Below are 21,883 nucleotides of genomic sequence, written 5' to 3'. Positions count from 1 at the left end.
AAACAAAATTCTCGTTGTGGGACCGGCGTTGATAGAAAAACATTCGCATATCCGATAGTGTAATACTGGCAGTGGCAGCAGGTGGAAATGTACAATATTTAGATGTTTATCCTGCCTCACCGACAGCTGTCAACGTGTTTAGTTGCGTTGCTGTACGAACACACTATTATACCGGGCTATAGATGTTCAACACACCATACAGAACGCATTCTTATCGCGCAGCCTGAAGCGGCATGCGTCAATACCGTGTTCATCATCATTATCATCATCAGCAGCAACAGCAGCCTATATTTTTGTCCACTGCAGGACGAAGACCTCACCCTGCAATCTCCAATTACCTCTATCTTGCGCTAGCTGATTCCAACTTGCGCCTGCAAATTTCCTAACTTCATCACCCCACCTAGTTTTCTGCCGGCATCGACTGCGCTTCTCGTCTCTTGGTATCCATTCTGTAACTCTAATGGCCCACCTGTTATCCATCGTACGCATTGCATGGCCTGCCCAGCTCCATTTTTTCCTCTGAATGTCAACTTGAATATCGGCCATCCCCTTTTACTCTCTGATCCGTGTTACGCCACACTAAATAAATTACGGGAATGTGTTTCGCACGGCTGCCGCGTAAGCAGCCACGCCTTTTATCTAGCAAGAACGCTAGTAGACTTTTTAAGGCGCATTTAACATAACCGCGCTTCGACATCGAATTATTCTTGGGGAATTGAAGACCGAAAAGGTGAAAGTGGATTTGAGGCTGCTAATTCGCCTGGTTGATTTGGATTCGTGGGAACAAAAAGAGAAAAAAATCAGCGCTGACACGAAACAAACATAAACGAGTGCACGACACGAACGCCGTGTCGTACACTCCGTTTCTTTGTCCTTCGTCTTACGCTCAGTTTTTCTTTGTTACCATGAACAAAGATTACGCATCAGTCGACTGCGACGAAAATTTCAGACAAATGCACACAAACGGTTCCTTACTGCGATAGCAATTAAACGCTGGAAGGCGGATATGGTATGTCCCCCCGTTCTTTCGGTCACGCCTTTGTTGTCAAGTGGTCGTTATCATGTTGTAGTCCGTATGCGGCCTCTTCATCCTCAGTTTAGCTTATAATGTAGAAAAATAAACCTAGCGCGCCGCCGCCAACACCACTCAGTGTGGAACTTCTCTCAAAGCCAATGTGGAGCTTGGAGCCGGACTTGCTGTACCCATGCACTGAGCTATACTGCAGCATTCATAGTTTTGCGTGCCACGCTCGTTAGGAGAGCGGTCACGTCTCTTCGCGTACCTTGCAGGGCACAGAAGGAGAAGCTGTAGTGTACGAAAACGTTCTCGCGCACGCCTCTGGGAAGTTGTTTTTGATAAAATGCAGCGTCTGCAGTGAGAACGAGCTGCGGTCGCAGTAATGGAGTTCAGATGAGGATAATTGCTTTTTTGTTTCTTATTTTGTTGTTGGCGGAAGCTGCGTCGTCTTGCTATTGTAGTAGTTAATGATTAGCTGTTAGCGTACTGACGCGGAAAGAAACAAAGTGAACTGACCCAAAAGAAAGTGAGCGAGGTTATTAGAGCATAATCTATTTCCGCTCAGTCAGTTACTCCTCGTCGTTCCTTTTGACTTTACAGACAACATTTCCATCAAAAGGAATAGGAAGTCAGTAAGGTTGCACTTTGTTGGGCTCATGAGTTGTACTATACTCTATTTCTACTGCATTAATGCTTTCAATCTTCACGTAAACATGTTTATCTGAACCTAAATTTTTGTCACCAAATGTTTTCTGCGTTGTTGCGCTGTGAAAAGCAGTGAAACGCTGGTAAATATTATCGCCTAAGATAAAGATTATTATTCGTCTTGGGGAAGCTTTTCGTGCACATATGGCCCATCACTGTCCCAGACCAGTAATTTAAAGACAACATATGACTCTATTTGTTAGCCTAACGCGCTGGTGACTCAGCGACGTTGCTGACGTTGTAGCATAGTTTTATTGCGATAGCAATTATTTGGACACTTCAACCGGATGTCTGCCGTCGCCGTCGTCATCGCCGTCGCCGTGAGGTTCCCTATAGAGAAAATCTTCGCCGCGCGCCGTATGCCCGAGCGGAAGCGTGCGCGGACGCGCGCTATCACGGAGAGCGAACGCGCTCAATCACCCACGCGCAAGCAAGGAAGCGGGAAACCAGCGCCGGAGGGAGCGCGGGGGGGGGGGGGGGGGGGAGGGCGCACTTCTACTCTGCCAACAACCGCGCTCGCCGTTCGCTCGCCCGCACAGTCTCGTATCTCCACACGGCTCTGACCTTTATGCGCCGTGCATTCGCCGCTCAGTTTCCGTTGAAGCGATAGACCGCACGTACCTTCGCCCGCTGCGCGGCGTATGCGCTCGCTGCCAGCGTTTTGACAGTCGTTGGCTGCAGTCATTCAGTGTGATCTATTCATGTTTGTTTGTGCGCGCTCACACCACGCATGTTCATTCAGTTAGTAATAGTCGGGCCCCATTTTCCAACGCACGCTACACATGCAATGCTGCCCAGATCGGCAGTGCAGCACTACAGGTGTGTCCCTTCTCACGCGCTGCCCACGGTAAGCGCTTCTCATCAACACCACCGTTTCACACGCGCCTTCTCGTGGTCATCCAGTCTCTCTTCATGTCGGTCTACTTACGCCGCAGCACACCTGCTTACTTAATCAGCTCATGTTTACTACAATTCATATTGCTACCAAGGCCGCCCACCTTACTTCGTATGACATTGCTGTGTTGCTATCGCAGTCATTGCTTCGCCCTTAGGGCGAAACTGTGACATTTTTTTTTCATTCCATTTCATATATTTAGTCTCAAGGCAAAAGTATTACAGCGAAGAGGGAGGGGGTAAGGTAGAAAAGTACGCAAATATAAAAAGAACAAAGGGAACACAATACAGGCTACTAAAAATGAACTAACATTACATCACATAATCAGAAACAGCAGTCTTCAAGGCATTAGTTTCGGTTATAGATCCGACGGAGGCTGGAAGCTGGTTAGAGTCCATGCGTTTTTTTTTCGTTTTTTTTTTGAACAAAGGAATAAACTTTCACGTTTGTGTGTCTCCTGGGGGCACATCAACCATGAACGTAAAATTACATGCATTTTCATTCACAAATACATCAGTCGATGTTATAACTGCAGCTGTTTATCATACGTTTTGTTACAAATGCCCCTGCGATACGATCCACCAAGCAATTCTAACTGTTTAAGTGGACCACACGAAATCTGGAAAAATCATGACATGTCGCTCCTGCCTACCGCTGAATACTGTTGTTTAATTGCGATAGCAATTATATGGACACTCAAAAGGAGATTTCTGCCGTCGGCGTCACCGTCGCCGTCGCCGTAGCCGTCGCCGTGAGGTTCCGTATGATGTCAATGGAGATGAAATCGTCGCCGCGCGCCGAACGCTGTATGTGCGAGTGAAAGGGCGCGAGGGGCGCGCGCTTTCACGGGGAGTGAACGCATGGCGGAGAACAAACGCGCGTTCTGCGCCGTGCTCGCTTAAGGGCTGCAGAAGTAGGCGTCTCTTTCCTCCTTTACAATCACCATATATGTAGAGCAAACGCGCCTTCTTCCGACGCACGAGAGGCCGTGGGGGAGGGGGAGGGGGAGGGAAGGGAGGCGACGTTTAGCTGCGGCACCAAGTGCCTATTAGATGCGGCACCAAGTACCAAGAGGCTCCGGCAACAGTCACCAACGCCGCACGCATTTTGAGCGAACGCGGGCAAAACGCCGAAGGCGTCGACAATAGTTCTGCGTGTTGCCGGTGCTGCTGCATGTCCAAGTTTATACAGCTGATAAAGCTAATATCATTACTCCGTATAGCTCTCTACAAATTTGCTATCGCAATTGATGCTTCGCCTTTCAGGTGAAACTGCGACAACTTTTTAACCAACATATTATTGCGGAATGTTTGCTATAAAAACTAAATTAAGCATTCAACTATATATTTGGTTCTATTAAACCAGGAAAGAAACAATTTGATTGACTTTATAGGCACCATTAAATTATTTCCAATGCCGAATATATTCTTATAAAGACGACATTAGGCAAATAAATGCGCCATAAATACATTCAGATGCCTTCATAAGAATGTCTCATTATTACAATGTTTCCGAATCAGTTATTGAAGGGAGAACATGATATTAGTCGTTATGAAACGCGATTGATGCCGTGTAGAGTGGCTGCGTGTTGATCGTTCTGCGCTTGAAACACAGACATAAATCTCGTTAACCAGGACTAAAAGGGGCACTTATACAACAGGATGACTCACTAGAACACACAAAGGCTGATCCGGCAACAAATGTCGTCGTAAGGCTAATTATGCAACACATGCTAATCCTGGATACACTTATCAAACAATTGGAACTTCAACATGTTGTTATTACGCTTAGCAATTATTTTTTTACAGGGATAGCTGTAATGGGCTCATTCCCCTAGTCGTTTTTATGCCCGCACGTGCCAGTGCTGTCTGTCACTGGTATCGCAAAGGGCTTTACTAGACCATATTTATTGACGAGAAATAGCATAACCCAGCTATAATTTGAGCGCCAGACCGGCAGATTGCCCCTTGAAGGCTGTACTTCTGCCTAACTGTGGCTTCTTCACCACCGGAGGCAACACCTATAAAAATGAATACCGCTCGAACTGGGGGAATTGTGGGCGAAACTGCAATTCTTGCCTTTTAACCACAGCGTATTTACGTATCTATAAATTGTTAATAAGTCCAGTCATTCGTCTTGAGATTTTCTTCATGATCGCGTCCGCTTATGTGACCTGTGCATTGGGTGCCCAATAAAGAACCCTAGGTGCTAAAAATTGATCCGGAATCCCCAACAATGGCATGCCTCATAATCATATATTGGTTTTTGTGAGCAAAACCCCCGAAAGAGAAAAACAACTTTATATAAAACGGCAAGTTTCAGAGGAGTTTGTCTCCACTCCCTTAGATGGCGGCCAGGAGACCTGGGGTCCTAGCGGCATCTTCGGCTTGACTGATGACTTGTAGTTGGTCCTCGCTGTCTGAACTGAGCAGCGCGGTCTCCCACTTCTCCGCGTTCGTATACATGTTGTTTGGCTCCTCCACAACGTTGGGGCAAGCCCAGATTATGTGTCTGTGGCCCGCCTGCTGATTACAGCCTTTACATCTATCCGAGTAAAGTTCCACGGGTAACAATGATTATAAGCGATTGGGTTTGAGAAGGCGTTTGTTTGTAGTAGGCGCCATGCGGTGGCCTGCTGTTTATTTAATGAGAAGTGTGGTGGGGGGTAATGCTGCCTCCCTGATCTGTAATGTTTGGTGGTTTCATTATATTTGACCGCGTCTTCTCTCTCCGCACTCGGACCCCGCATTGTTCCTGCCCCTGCTCGGCTCGCTAACTCTCGAGCTAGGGTGTGTGCGATGTCGTTGCCCGGGAGGGAGGAGTGGGCGGGCGTCCACGTGACATGAACGTCACGCTCCCCGCGAAAGTTAGTCATGATCCTTAGCGCCTCGTTCGAGATCCTTTCCTTAGCGAAGTTATGAAGCATGGTTTTAGAGTCACTGATTACGGCGCTGGCCGTTGGGGAGACGAGCGCCAGTGCTATGGCCGCTTCCTCCGCGATTGGCTAATATCCTGTTTTAATGGGGCCGCTGACAAGCGGGTGGCCCGCTTGGTTTGAGGCGACCACTGCCATGTGTCGACCGTCTGCATATTCTGCCGCGTCTATATAGACCATGTCCAGGTTGTTTTGAAATTTCGGATGCAGTGCTTTCGCTCTTGCATTCCTCCGCTCTCGGTGATGTTCGGGGTGCGTGTTTCTGGGTGACGGGGGTATGATGATCTCTGGAATCTCTGGTTTCTCTTGGGATGTCGTATTTATCCACGCTCTGCGCAGCGTACGTGATACCGAGCTTGTGGAGGATGTGTCCTCCCGTGTTGCTTCGCCTGAGTCTTTCTTATTGTGCGATTGTATGAGCCTCGATGAGGTCGTCTAGCGTATTGTGCATTTTTTTATTCATGTACCCTAAAGATCTTTCTACAGGCATTACATATGGGGGGTTGAGAAAATAACCAATGAATGAACATTATACATAGCACCGCAAGTAAAAGGAATAAATTCTACACGGAATACAAGATACATGATCACAAATACAAGACGGAGATATACAAATACAAGATTGAAATATATAAATACAAGTTTGAATTACAAGCTAAACATATAGGTCGTGTGAAGGCTTTTATTTATCAGTATGAATCCTGCACTTTAGTTTATTAATAAAAGCATCGTGATTATTATCGGAATCAATTTCAGCTGACAGTCTGTTTCAATGATTGATGGCAAGGAATAGTAGTGACTGATGCTTAAGTTTATTTCGAGTGAACTTTGGCTGCACTTTAAAAGAGTGATGTAATCGGGGAAAGACGCGAAGGGACGGTTTGATATGGGCTTCTGTGAATGCCGAGGGATTATGACTGTCCTGGATTATGAATGCCGAGGGAAGGACTGTCCTGGGCCACCTCGTTGACGCTTCCGGTGTCCGACCGGACCCAGCAAAGATACGCGCTGTCACGAACTTCCCCGTTCCACGGTCTGTCCATGACGTTCGTAGCTTCGTGGGGCTTTGTTCCTACTTTCGCCGTTTTGTGAAAAACTTTGCGGCGCTCGCACGTCCACTCACTGACCTACTCAAACAAGACGTCCCGTTTTGTTGGGGTCCTCTACAAGCTGACGCCTTCTCTGAGCTCATCGCCGCCCTGACGACTCCACCTATTCTTGCCCATTTTGACCCAGCTGCTCCCACGGAAGTGCGCACAGATGCTAGTGGTCACGGCATCGGTGCAGTTTTAGCCCAAAACCAACAAGGCGTTGACCGTGTTATTGCGTACGCAAGTCGTCTCCTATCGAAATCAGAACGCAATTACTCTATTACGGAACGGGAATGTCTTGCCCTTGTCTGGGCGGTTTCGAAATTCCGTCCTTACTTGTATGGCCGCCCTTTCCGTGTTGTCACCGATCATCACGCTCTCTGTTGGCTTTCTTCACTGAAGGACCCTACTGGACGACTTGGTCGTTGGGCGCTGCGCCTTCAGGAGTACTCTTACTCAGTTACCTACAAGTCTGGCCGCCTCCATTTCGACGCGGACTGCTTGTCCCGCTACCCTGTTGACCAACCAGAGGGACCGGACATCGAACCTAACCCCTGCGTTATGTCTATGTCTCAGTTTCTCCAGATTGGTGACGAACAACGCCGTGATGATGCTTTGCGATCGCTCATTGATCGGCTGGAATCCGCACCTAACGACGCCTCACTGCGCATGTTCGCCCTCGTGAATGGCACACTTTACCGTCGTAACTTCCAATCAGATGGCCCTGAGCTGCTTCTCGTTGTGCCTAAACAGCTGCGTTCAACGGTACTGCGTGAGCTTCACGACGAACCAACTGCTGGTCACCTTGGTGTGTCCCGCACGTACGATCGTGTCCGGCGCCGCTTCTTTTGGCGCGGTCTCGCCCGGTCTGTTCGACGTTACGTGACCTCCTGCGACAAATGCCAACGTCGGAAACGTCCTGCCGCACCCTCGGCTGGACTGCTTCAGCCGCTCTCCATCCCGACCGAACCATTCTTCCGGGTTGGTTTGGACCTTCTCGGTCCTTTTCCTGAGTCACGATCCGGCAACAAGTGGGTCGCCGTTGCTATCGATTATGCGACCAGGTATGCAATCACTCGAGCGCTCCCCACCAGCACTGCTACTGACGTTGCCGATTTCTTGCTCCACGATGTTATTCTGCACCATGGCGCCCCTAGCCAATTGCTCACAGATCGAGGCCGCGCATTCTTATCACGAGTAATCGACGATCTCTTGCGCTCCTCCTCAACGCAGCACAAGTTGACCACTGCCTACCATCCCCAAACAAATGGCCTCACCGAGAGACTAAATCGCACCCTCACGGACATGCTCTCAATGTATGTTTCATCTGACCACCGTGACTGGGACCTGGCGTTACCTTACGTGACTTTCGCGTACAATTCCTCGCGTCACGATACCGCCGGTTATTCACCCTTTTATATGCTCTTTGGCCGTGAACCACCGTTACCGATGGACACCATACTACCGGCTGCTGCCACGCCGCCTAGCGAATATGCACGTGATGCCATCGCTCGTGCCGATCACGCTCGTCAGATCGCCCGCTCTAGGCTGTTGGCCTCGCAAGCGACCCAGAAGCGCCTCTATGACAGCCGGCATCGCGACGTTCGCTTCTCACCCGGTGCCTTAGTTCTCCTGTGGTGTCCATTCCGCCGTGTTGGCTTATCCGAAAAGTTGCTATCTCGATACACGGGTCCTTACCGAATCGTCCGCCAAGTCACGGACGTCACCTACGAGATTGTTCCCGTCTCTCCGACTTTACCGCCGGCGATCGCTCCCAGTGACATAGTTCACGTTAGCAGACTGAAAGCCTACCGCCTTCCTCCTAACGACAATTTGTGAAGTGCGCCGAGACGGCGCTTGCACCGCCGGGGGTAATGCTACGCGCGAGACATTCATCCTGGGGCAGACGACGAAGAAGACGGTTCTCTCTGGTGCTGGTGGCTGTCCACCATCTTGGCTACTGAGTCTCTCTTATACTGTAAATACAGTGTAAATAGTCCCGCCTTGTGCCGTTTTACGTAACAATATAGTCGGTGAAAGCGAAATAGCAGTGTAACAAGTCTTTTTTGTTTTTGAGCATGCATAAATTTAGAGATAATTTCATATCAATTACGTTGTAGTAACGAGAATATTTTTTCATGACAAATTTAGCAGGCCTTATTCTGTAGTGATTCGAGTTTGTTGTTGAAGTATTCTTGATCAGGATTCCAAATGATGACGGCATAATCCAGTTGCGGTCTAACTAAAGTAATGTATTCTAAAAGCTTGGTCACGTAGTTTGCGGAGTACAGGTGGCGCCTGACAAAGCCGAGGATTTTGGACGCTTTGCTACTTGTGTAATCGATGGGCTAGTGCCACGTCAGGTCTGAAGAAATGTGAACGCCTAAATATTTCACTGTGGACACTTCTTCAATGGCCGCGTTATTAACAGTGTAGAAGCAGGTATGGGGTACAATCGTCGTGGTAAATGGCATGGCTTTTGTTTTGGAAATGTTTATCCACATCTGCCATTTTTCGCACCACTTAGCAATTTCATCAAGATCCGACTGCAGCAAATTAGTGTCATCAGAATGATTAATCTTTGTGTAAATAACACAGTCGTCAGCAAATAACCGGACAGTGGAAGTAAGGTTATTGCTCAAATCGCTAATCTAGATAAGGAACAATGCTGGTCCAAACACCGATCTCTGTGGCACACCAGAATTTACAGGTATTAGTCTGGAGCAATATTCATTGGCAGAAACAAACAGCTGTCGGTTACCTAGAAAACTGAGGATCCAGTTCATCACATTCCCGGGGTGCTATAACGTAAAATGACTCCAAACTGTTTTGATTCCAATTTCTGCAATCAGCCTCCACGATTGGTCAAAATATTTTCGGGCCACTCCCAACATCGCTTGTCATGTGACGTGACGAAAACCGCGATAGCTCCCCATTTGATATAACGTGCACAACTGATTATGCATGATTAAACCGCCCAAAAGAAAAAAATATCATTCCTGATTCGACACCTTTTCACCATTAGCCCTCTGCTATTGGTCGAATGTTTTCCGGCTACGCCCACTTCGCCTGTCTGCCACGCGACCTCACAAAACCACGAAAACTCACACGTCAAAGGGACGTGTACGCAAAAAGAACGCATTATTATGTTGAACAAAACTGAAAAATTTTCTAGATAGCCACAGACTGCCCCGTATCGAAAGCAATAGAAGATGGCTGCCCGCCGATCACTCAGGCCCTCGCTACTCGCACCTGCTGCTGAGCATGTATTTATTTGCGCATAGTAAACCTTTTTGCGTGGCAGTAAAACGTTATCGAGCCCTTTCGGCATGCATACGACATCGCTCTGCCAACGCTTCCTTGCTGAGGATCCGTTTTAGCGGCATTCTTATCCTTCCGCTGCACGCCGCCGCGATTTTCGAGCAGCCACCGCAAGCTAAGTAAGGCGAAGCGGACCAATCGGAGAAGCCGGCACCGCCCTCTTCATGCGGTAATCTATTTTCACTGTGCTGGCTTGGCCCTATCGAAACCCTCTCCACCAGAGCGTGCTCCTCGCCTCTAGACAGACATTTAGATAAGAAAAACCGCTGAGTGTAGACAATGTTATTGGTTTTGAAAGCGAGCAAAGGTGACCTCCGATAAACGAAGAGAGTGTTGGATTGGGTTGTTCAGACAACGCCACGGGTCACCGCCCGATGCTTGCATCGGTGGTTACGTAAATTTGACGTCAGGAGTTTGTAATCAAAACAGTTTGGAATCATTTTACGTTACAGCACCCCTGCTTCTATTAAGGTTACCCAATTATAAGACGATTATGAGCCACCTTATCAAACGTTTTTGAGAAGTCGTTGAATACAGCGTCTATTCTAATTAGGTTGTGTAAAACGTCGTGAAGATCAGCCATCAGTTAAAAAAGCTGTGATTCTAATGAACGTCCACGCAAGAACCCGTGCTAGAAGTTGTGCTGATGTAAGTACTCCATTATTGCAGATGAAATTATCTGTTCAAGCATTTTACATGGTATGCTTGTTAACGAGAAAGGTCTATAATTTGTGAGGGCAGAATGGCATCCAGATTTAAATATAGGTATAACACGATAAATTTTTCATGCATGAGGCTCGCAACGTGTGTCAATATACTGCTGAAATAATGCAGTGAAAATGCGGGCTATTGTTGATTTAGTTCGTTTGAGCAGTTTGGGGCAAATACCGTCAGGACCAGGACTTGAATAATTTAGCAAACGGTCATGAGCTTCTTCTATTCCTTCTTGAGTAACCAGAATGTCGTCCATGGTGGCAATTATATATAGAACCAGCATGCGCACTTGGGGGGATTGGGATTTTGTCGGTAAACACTGAGCTAAAAGATAGATTAAATTCTGTGGCGACCTGTTTGGGCAAAAGGATCTCACCAATATTTACAATAGATATAAGACTAGCTGTCGAGGCCTTAGGATGAATTACTTTCCAGAATTTTTGAGAGTTGGTTCTCAGTAACGTTGAAGTATTGTGGTTAGAGAATTTACCTTTAGCTGTTTCAATTTCCGCTTGACATAGTTTTGATTGTTCGCCGTAACGTTTCCAATCATCCTCGGAGGCCGATCGTTTTGCCTTAGCACAAAGGCGGTGCATCGCCTTTGCGCTAAGGCGATGCACCGCAAAGGCGGTGCATCGCTTTACGTGTCTTGTAAACCACATGTTTTGAGACGGCATCATGAGCGTGAGTTTTGGAATGTTTCTTTTTTTAGCTGAGTCAGTTTGGCGCTAAGTAGAGCCCAGTTATCATTCGTACAGCGGCTTGATACAGATTACAAAAACTGCTCACAAAATAATAACAATTCACTGACACTCACAATAATTCACTCACAATAATGACAATTCCTACGGCTTCGAACTACTAGTTGTGGTGATCGGTAGGCCGAGACGTGGTGATCGGTAGGCCGAGGGCTTGTTTATATGCCTTTTTGATGATGCATTCTATGTTTTGTTCTCCCGCTCGTGTAACTTGAGGTATGGGGTTACATACACTATGCGGCTGACGATGAAGGCTTGAATGAGCCGTACTAGTTTGTGTTCTTCATGTTGTTCCTGGCAACTCTTCGAATCAACCTGATGGTTTGCAGAATTTTTTAATGTGACCAGCTTATCGCTTTATAAAATACGATAACACTATCGCGATATTTAGTTATTTATTGAAAGCTATTTTCTAATATGAGAGCGCACAAGAATAGACGAAAGCGAAAAGTGCACAGTCCCTTCGCAAACTCAGAATTCCGTGCACATGATTAGTTACAATATAGCCACTGAGGTTGAGGTTTGTCGAACCGTTAAGCTGACTTCTACGCACCACGCAACTGCACATAAGTTTCCAGAAATTTTATTTTAACCTGTTCATTTGCACGAGGTTTAGGCAAACTACGTGTAACTGTTCCACCGTTTACGAGGTTTTTTCAAAAGTCCTATGGGCAATTTAGCGCTAGTCACAAAATAAGCGATATGCACAGAAGTCCTGCTTATAATTTCCTTTGCCGGTAAAGCCGCCTCCCCACTGTAATGGCGATAGGTGTTGTGGGTATGAGATAAATAAATAAAGGTTTCACGTTCGCATAAATACACCAATTCTGTCCGCATTAGATGACTTAGTAGGTGCGGTGTACAGAAGCGTGATGTTTTTGTAGCGTTAGCTACACTGGCCTAGCCAAGCCCGTTTCGCGCGGCACATCAAGAGCCGTGCTGCGCATGCGCAAGGATCAGTGATGTCACACGGCTTGCGCACCGGAGCTACCGGAGCCGGCACCTCTCGCGCACTCCGCCGCCGCCGCGCGCGGATCACCGCCGCCGGTCTGCGCATTCCAGAGGAGTGACGTCGTAGCCGTGGTAGACGCACTGGCGCCGGCGCGCGCTCGCTGTGCAGTCACCGTCTGACACTGCGCTGGAGCCGCTGCGCTTCTGACTGGCGTTTGCCTGTGTGGTATAGCCATGGAGAAGGAGAGCGCAAATGCTGCTCAACAGCGCAGAAGAACGGAGAAGCTTGACTCATAAGAATAATCTTATCTTAAGAATAATCTTAAGAATAAGCTAAGAATAATCAGCTGAACGTTTGCTAACGCTACGTATATCCTGGCATAGCCGAGCTAAGCCACTGCAACTTTTCTTTATCGAGGAGTTATTACAACTGTAAATTTTATGTTTCACCTTTTTTAATTCTTGCGATTTTTAAGAATTGTCGTAAATGAACTGCGGACTTGAATCAATAATCAACCGCTTGCAGTTCGTAGATTTCTTTATTTAGTCTGCAACAAACCTCATGAAATTTGGTCTGATTCCATTCCCGTACCCTTACCTGCGCGCATGAAGTATCTATTCGGTGGCTTCGGGCTCGAGTGACATGACATGGGCTTGGGGATCGACAAATGTTGACCAAGGAACGCGGCCCAAGTATTCGGTTGCTATGGCAACGTGGGATGCACAACACCTGCTTTGGCTCTGACCTGGAATGCAGGCAATCAGACGTAAAATTATAAGAAAGGATGGACAGAAGCCAGCTGTACCAGAAATTTGCACCAATTTGGTGACAAACCCCACGTTTTATTGCGATAGCAATTATATGGACACTCCAAAGCGGATTTCTGCCGTCCGCGTCGTCATCGCCATCGCCGTCACCGTGAGGTTCCGTATGACGTCAACGGCGATGAAATCGTCGCCGCGCTCCGGACGCTGTATGTGCGAGTGAAAGGGCGCGAACGACGCACGCTTTCACGGGGAGCGAACGCACGTCGGAGAGCAAACACGCGTTCTGCGCCGTGCTCCCTGAAGGCTGCAGAATCAAGCGTCTCTTTCCTCCTTTACAATCACCATATATAGGGAGCAAACGCGACTTCTTCCATCGCGCGAAAGGCCTTGGGGGGACGCGAGTGAGGTAGGGGAGGCAACGTTTAGCTGCAGCACCAAATGCGTATTTATATAAAAACATTGCGAGGCGATAAGGTGGGTAAGATTTCCGACGCTGCTCGACGAGTGTCCCATTCTGATCTCGTCGAAAACCTCCGAGCCGCACCCAGAGGCACCGGCAACAGTCACCAACGCCGCACGCGTTCGGTGCGAACGCGGGCAAAAGGCCGATGACGTCGGCAACAGTTCTGCACGTTGCTGGTGCTGTTGCATGTCCAAGTTTACACAGCTGATAAAACTACTATCCTTTCCTATATAGCTCTCTACTAATTTGCTATCGCAATTGATGCTTCACCTTTCGGGTGAAACTGCGACATTTTTTTTTTCAGAAACGTTGCTGCAGTACTGCACAATGCAGAGATAACAGCTTTTCTTCAATTTCCTTTATTCGTCATATGACTTGTGACAAATACTCCAGGAAAAACAAGTTTGGTGCAGTGGAAGCCACGAATAATGATTTATTCAGTTTCACGTACTCATCCAAAAGCTCGTGAGGGTAATGCTCCTCTTAATTGACTCTCCATGTGGATGAAAACTGATCTGTAGAGCTTTGTTGAGGTCCAGGAAAAAAAAATAAAGTTCACAGGTGAGGCATCGCCCATTGCCGAATCCTCCGGACTTGTCATTGTTTATGTCGCCCGCCAACGCCATTACATTATGCCGCACCGACAAGTCTATGTTTCCCCCAGTCCTTCTTCGTGAACGGCCAACTAACGTTTGCAGTGAAGCAGAAACAATACACATAAGTTCTCACTGCGCTTTCAAAGAGTTACAGGCACTTTGCGTCTTATATCGTCTTCCTACCTTAATGGTAATCAACCATGCGTGCATATTCTTTCGTTACACTCTTTCTTTTGAAGAAAGTAATATGACAGAATTTAAGTTTGCGCATGATGGCATGCATACGATTTTAGCCTTGAGCGAACAAGAGACACAGGGTCAGTGTAGACAGACAGTAGGTGATGCGATCACTTCCAACAATCGTTTATTTTCACAAGCATCACACTTCAATATAGGAGACAATCAACCAGCTTGCGCCAGCGCATTCCTACAATTTCACAAACAATGACATGAAGCATAAAGTATATGAAAAACGCTTCGTCTACGTCTGTCAACACTGCCCCTGTGTATTTTGTGCGCTACAGGCTACAGAACGAAAGCGATGTTGCGCTAATACACGTATGTCGTTTGCCACCTGAAAGTACCCAAAGCGCGCCGGCAGAAAAGGTAAATGCACTCTAGATAGCTTGCGATGATTGTTTGGAGACAAGATAAGCACCAAACGGTGCAAATTTTTCTCAGCAAAAAATGTGATGCATGAAGCACTTTCCGCTCTCCCTCTTCTTTAACAGGCGTATCGGAGACTTCTACGAGTGCGGCATCTCAGCAAGAGATGCATCGCAAGCTGGCTGTGGTCACTTCAATTGTATGCTCCGTGGTGGTGCTCATTGTCATCATTGTGGCCGCCTGCGTAGAACTGGGGCGCAGGAGAAGAAGAGAGCGTGCTGAGGCTGCCGCCTCAGAAATATACGGTATGTTTTCCACTGCCCCCATTTTTTATTTCACTGATCGCCACGTGCTTCAACCTATCTCTACTTCAACACAAATTTTGGCAAAGGCTCACCACTTCCCTCACTCTTCTACTCAGCGCCATATATATATATATATATATATATATATATATATATGCAAAATTCGCGGCATATTTTTTTATTTATGCTTTAGCTGAGTAAACAAAGGAATTCAGATGTTTCCGACACACATTAAGCATTGCTTACCCACAGTTATCTCTCCTGCATGTTCCCAATTAATCAATAATCATACGAACTAAACATGGCGAGCAGGCATTCATTGGCATTACGCGAGCATAGGGTGCATATGCAACAAGGGTTGCAACCAAGTTTTGGTTATAGTGCTTTGATCGGCCTACCATTGTTATGCTAGATAGGCTCGCCAGGTGGTGCCACTAAGACACCTTTCCTGCCGAAATGCAGCCGAACCGCGCCTGAAACCCGCTTCGAAGTGCGAGGAGGTTGCACTGGCCAGTTGGGACAAACAGAAGGAGCCGTTGCCGACACCCGCTCGCAACGGTGAACTACCACATCAGCAGCAGCAGCAGCAGTTGCAGCAACAGCAGCTGTACGCGCCCTGCCCGTACGGCACCTCGTCGGGACGACTGCGGCAGCACGTCGCTGAAGGCACTCTAGGAAGGCGGCAGCACACTAGGGCTGAGATCGTCGAGGAATTCTACGATATGCCTTTGCCGCCGGTGAGTGAAAAGACCAATGCTTCTTTCAAACGGAAGCCCTTAAATCCTGGCTCGTTTTTTTTTTTTTTTCGCCGACTGTGCAATACACTGAAGTCAGTGTTCTGACGTAGGTCACGCAAGTGTAAGCGTGGCAGTTGGCTTGGCACAGTTGGTATTTCTTTGCGTAGAATATATTTTAGGGTGTGGAATCCTTATGTACACAGATAAACGCATCATCAAGTTTTTGTATGGGCAAAAAATAAAAATAAAAAGAGAGATGGAGGGAGTACGGCACAGATTGGACGATGGACTCGATTACTTGCAAAGTAATCTCTGCTAAGCTTGTTAAATTGTCGTTTTACTAGCTCTGAAATAAAGCAGGAACGTTAGATGGTATGCTTTTCAATTGGACAATTCTTATGTTAGCGAGATCACGTCTTAAACACACGTGTTGATAGGATCGATGCTCACGGTAACAACGCACATCTTTAACTTGAGCCATTTGCTCCGGTACTTATCCTTTAGCTTCACACATTCTTAACTCATGGTGAATGTCTGATATGCGCAGCCCCGTGTTTTTTTTTTATGCGCGAGAATAGTCAGAGTTGGACTTATCGTGGGCCTTGGAATCTAAACTGAGTGATCACGGGTAGTTTTGACTTTACGTTACAAATGCAGACCTATGGCTAAGGAATAAATAGCTTCTGCCAGATGTTTTCCGATGGAAAATGTATTCCTTTCGTTTGTGAGTCAACATAAATGAACCCTTCTTTTTTCCATGGCTTGTGTAGGCTCCAGTCATTTTACTACGTGCTTACTAAAACAGGGCATCTACGGTTATATTACAGCTCATATACCTTTTTAAAGTGGCCATAATGCATACAATTGACTTGATCTCCATTTGGATTTCAGTACGCCGTCCACCGACACTTCATCCGGCTGGAGTCTTTACCTGTTCATTGTCTCGACAAAGAGTCTCGCCTGTAACTAAAAACAACACACTGCTCAAAAAGGTACACAAAAGGTCTTACACATAAGAAAAAAAATATACTTCACTCAACGCTTATAAAAAGCACTCAAGTTATGCACACCCACCGCAAAACGCACTCTGCTTCATAACACTAAGAGCTTTGTTTTTTTTTCTATGCACAGCTTTGCAACATCCCATAATATGGGACTCGGATTACATCAAATAACGCTTTGCATATAAGCAGCCCATCAATTGATTTCTCTACGGCAGTATAGTAATTAGCAGTCACCAATCACAGCATTTAATTCATTTATTACCCAGAATGTGTTTCATGTTGCACAACGTTGACAGCTTTAAGGACGCTTGCGTCTGACAATGGTGAAAGCTCAAACTATGGTAAAGTATATTAAAGTCGTTCAATTATACTGCCCTTCGGCTTCTTAGTACATGATGCTGTAAAAATGCACTGAAGGGCACACATTTTTTTATTGAGTTTGATTCTTTTCATGCCTGTTTCCCTTGCTTGCGAGGAGTTCCCTGCCCACGCAATAATGGCATCCCTTTCTTTTTCTTACTTTAATTTTGGCGGCTGAAGTATTTCACTATGACCAGTCTTTCAGCTCACATGACCAAAATGAAAAAGGAGGGGGACCATACGAGCCTGGGTACATGAACGGCCAGTTGTTAATTCATGTGATTCTACCCTTCCCGAGCAACATTGGGCATCTGATCCACCTGCGATGCCATGGTATAGACATTCCTTCCAGTAACGGACAACTCTATAATTATCTAAAGTTAGAAAGCACAGGCACCATGCTTTTGGTATTTGGTATAGATTTTCTGCTTTTTCGTAGTTTTCGATTCAAGCACTGTGAGCTCACTGAAAGCGTGACTGTGCACGTTGCTCTTCGCATTCGCGAATATTTTGTATTGTGTTTCACTCACATGTAATTACCTTCTTGTTTCAGGGGTTTCGGTGCTAATAGTAACTAATTTGGCACGGTAGTAGTGACTCACGTGCATCTGCGTTAAACGTGCGCGACCAAGGACCACTCTGTGAATCCGTCTCTTCGAGGATTTTGAAACCAAGGATTTCCTTCGACTGCCCACTGGTGAAGAGACTGGAAAACCAAAATACGTGCTTGTGTGTATGTGCAAAGTGTGTCTGTGTGTGCCAGAGCGACTAGAGCGTCTTTGACTTGCGTGCTGAAGAGCTAAACTGAACAAGATACGAAGAAAAAGAAGTGTGACGTTCGTTCTGCACCTTACACGTACGGCAGTGATCAAGCGAGACTCAAGACGTGAGCAGTGTTCCGAAGTGAACGCATCTTGGCTGTCGCCGTGCCTGCTCATAATGCAGCCCGCATTTTCAACAAGACGGTCGTCCATAGGTTCAAGCAGGAACACTCCGCAACACTTCATTGTGCGTAGACTTGATTGTGATACGACGAACGCTATCTGTGGCGCAGCGTAGTGTAGATAGCCGGTTGCCAGCGGCCTCAATTACTTTGGTCGCCCGGAAACCTGACTTTGTCAGTCACGAAGCGTGGCTTGGACATGTCTTGGACTCAACGTTTCGACTGTGGTTAATGCGTAAAAGATGCTGTTCGTAGGTGTCCACTATAATCGATCGCTTAAAAGCATGTTTTTTCAGGCGCATGAACAGCACCTACTGCCTGGAGCCATAATTATTGGGAAAAATTACTATAACAGAGACTGAATTTATTAACCGTCGGCGTCGTTGCCCTTCTCGTATAGTGTTGATTGTTTGTTATAAAGCACTCTGAAGAGAAGAAGTGGTAAAAGTTCATTTGTTCATGCACTACTTGCTTGAAGCAAACGCTCTCTCGTCGAATTAAAATGAAACCTGCGAGATAGTTCTAGTTTTAAACGCAACAGGCCCGTAATATGTAGATAATTGCTGTCAATGAGCTTCTCTTTGTTGCGCGAATCTTCATAACTGTGCTTTGCCTACGTATAGTCGCCACATGAAATGGCGGCGTGCCGCATCAAAACAAAACCTAGTGATCATGCCGTCTTGTTTGCCTGGTCTGATTGATGTGAATTGTGCTAACAACGTCTGCCGGATGCCGCTAATCTGAAGAAGCATACTTGGGATGAGGACGTGGCCCATTCATGAATACGCTGCCTGCACTGATGCCCTTATTGCGTGCTGTCCTACGAAGTCCTCGCTTAATCGATGGGTGTGGTATTAACACGAGGACAGCCACAGTACTCTACGTAGTGTAAAACGGAAACCTGCGTTATCACTGAGGCTCTCAAACGCCCTTTGTGGTGCCTTCACTACATAAGAATCCCGAGAAACAAGGAGCTGCGCGCTAGGTAGTAGTGCATTCGCATAAAGCCTCAAATGTTTTAACTTAGTGGCAAGAAAATACCCCGTTAACGATGCACACAGGTGCAGGCGTGTAAGCGAAGCATGTCTCTCGCGCTTCTTTTTAATTCTAGTTACAGGCAGCAAATCTGCGTGACGCATTTTGGCATGTGTAAAGCTCTCTATGACTTCTTCTACAGCAAGTTTGCAGCAACTTAGAAATGTTTCCTTGGCAGTGCCACATCTCTTCATTATATACACCATGAGTTTAAAATTTAAGCAAAATGCTAGTAATGCCACATTGTGTACCCAAGGCCCATCACCACGGTACGTCCCCGAGCGCATGTTAACAACAGGATATTTCTTTGAGTGTGCCCTCATGGCTGCAACGATTGTCATTTTGGCACAGCTTTTATTGCCGCGTTTCGACCCCAAGGTAGTCAAGCCTTGTCTCTTAATTAAAACAAAATGACATGTCAGGACGAGAATAGTTTGGAATCAAAACAAGCATTTCAAACTGCGCCGATATCGGGCCTTTATTAAAAAGTAAAAAATAGAGCGTCAGCCAGCTGCGCCATGTCAACATCGTAAAAGCGTTAACGCTGCAAGCACCAAAGACAGTTTTAGAACATGCGTTACGCGCTCAAACAAAGGCCTTACGTACGTAAGAAAAATAGTGCACTCCTCACTCCGCATGCTCTACGTTATTTGCCAAGAATAATGTGGTCAAGTACGTTTGGCAAATACCGCTGTCAAACATGGCGGCGCCGTCGATCCCGCTACAGCGCGAATGTCATGATGGCAGCGATATCGCTGTTGTTCATCGCGAATAAACTGGTGATTTAAGGTTATGCTTCTTTTCAACTCACCCACATCGCAAGTTATACACAACAATCTGGTCAGTTTCTAAGATCGTTCGTCGATTCTCGTGTCGTTATAGGCCGAAGAGATAGGTCGGTACAGAACCGACCGTGTTTGTTCTAATGGGTCGTATAGTTCTGAAGAGGTTTGCCACGAACCAATATAATGGCGCTACATTCGATTATATTTTCTTTGTATTTCTATTTTCGTGCGTTAAACTGAATGTCTTCAATCCGTGTACACTTTAATGCTAGGAAATATACTTGCGTTAAACGTACGTAAGTGCGCGTAACTTAGTTGAAAACTTTCTAATTGTTTACAGGGTACCCGTAATGGTTCGCCCTGCGCTAGACCGCCCGAAATCAGCATTAAATTTTGTCCTTGGACGGAAAAGAATATCTGCATTGTAGCCGGAGGCTACAGCGAAACACTGAAGGCCCAGGGAGAATTGTGGCCATGGGTAATGCTCATTCAAGTCGATAACGCCAGCAACAAGACATTGTTTACAACGCCAGAAATTACACTCAGCCTATGAAGGCACGCCTGCATCATTTCTAGCAGCAGTCCAAGACAGTGATGTTATCGGTTTAAGACATTTTGGTGCCGATATAGTGAGCAATATGTGGTAACTTCAGCTCACGCATTCTTAGGTGTTAGCTATGCATTTGGTATATGCTGCACAGGTTGATTATTTTTTCAGTTATTGCACGATAACGCTTTTTGTAAAGTGCCGAGAACTTTTGGTGGTGTATGCACTTGGAAACTTGCAGAATGGGAGTACTCGGAACACGTAGGAGAGAGAACTAGTCCCCAAAGGTAAGTTAAAAAGCGGCGAATGGCCACTTCGCTCTGCTACGTTGATTTAAAATAGCATGGTGTGTACACCGTGAAGTTATAAGCTTATTTCTGTTATCTTCAATGACTGTAGTCTGTCTTCAGTACCGTCTGAATGGTCTTTATCTCTATATATTAAGGGATCCTGAGAGACGCAACTTTTCAGTGATTCTATTCTGTAGAAAATGTTCTGTGACGGGTTTTTTTTTTCTGACTATTTTGCGAACTGCTGACAAAAGCATTCAAAGGGCGCTTCTACTGCGCACTGTGTTCAACATATAAATATTCGTTTGGAGTTTACATCAGCTTTTACTAACTTCTAGACGAGATATGGCACATGCGGTCAGGTCAAGAACTTCCAGGCCTGCTATTCCGTTCAGACATGAATAATCCAGAGAGATATCACCGCCAGCTTTGTGCAGGTGCGTTAGGGTTTAGACAAGCTTTCTGGACGCCTTTACCCATACAGATGCCAGTCAGCGAAAGCATGTCTAGCTGCTTGAGCTCACAGTGCCAAGGACGATGCCTGCGTAGAAATCGAGAACACGTGCGCACATCGAATTATGCGCGCCTTATCGACTTCGACTTATGTGCGACTTATGAGTCAATTATGGATTACGAAACATGAGTGGAGACAAGGAGATGAAGCGTAACCGAGGGCGAAATTTCGACAGAGGCAATCACCTCACCACATTGTTAAATATGGTGCACTAGCAAACGTGTTGCCATCCGGCGTAAAATTTTGCTGACCTTCCTAAGCCAGCAAAAGGAAGACCAGCAAAGAATTGCTGGCCTTCCTAGGGACGTGAAGTGCATGTTGGGTATTTCAAACAGCAGCTTTTGTGATCAAGAAATTTGAATTTTGCAAATGAATTACTCATGCTGATACAATGAAAATATTACAATTGACACACGTATACAAGAAGATAGCTTGAAGTGATTGGCTTTTCTTTCTTGCACGATGTCTTTCAGCGCGTTAGTGCATTATTATTGCAATGAACGTACTCTGTGTTATAAGTACGGGCGAAATTTTTAGAAAAT

General features: G+C 46.3%; 1 pseudogene; it reads left to right on the top strand.

Annotated features, from left to right (window-relative positions):
• The window catches only part of LOC119448770 (Down syndrome cell adhesion molecule-like protein Dscam2), a 235,211-nt pseudogene extending 216,235 nt beyond the window's left edge, over positions 1 to 18,976 (top strand).
• Positions 18,977 to 21,883: the final 2,907 nt, after the last annotated feature.

The sequence above is a fragment of the Dermacentor silvarum genome, chromosome 4 (assembly GCF_013339745.2).
Source record: "Dermacentor silvarum isolate Dsil-2018 chromosome 4, BIME_Dsil_1.4, whole genome shotgun sequence".
NCBI lineage: Eukaryota > Metazoa > Arthropoda > Arachnida > Ixodida > Ixodidae > Dermacentor > Dermacentor silvarum.
Note: the sequence above shows the minus strand (reverse complement) of the source record. Positions and strands in the feature narration are given on the sequence as shown.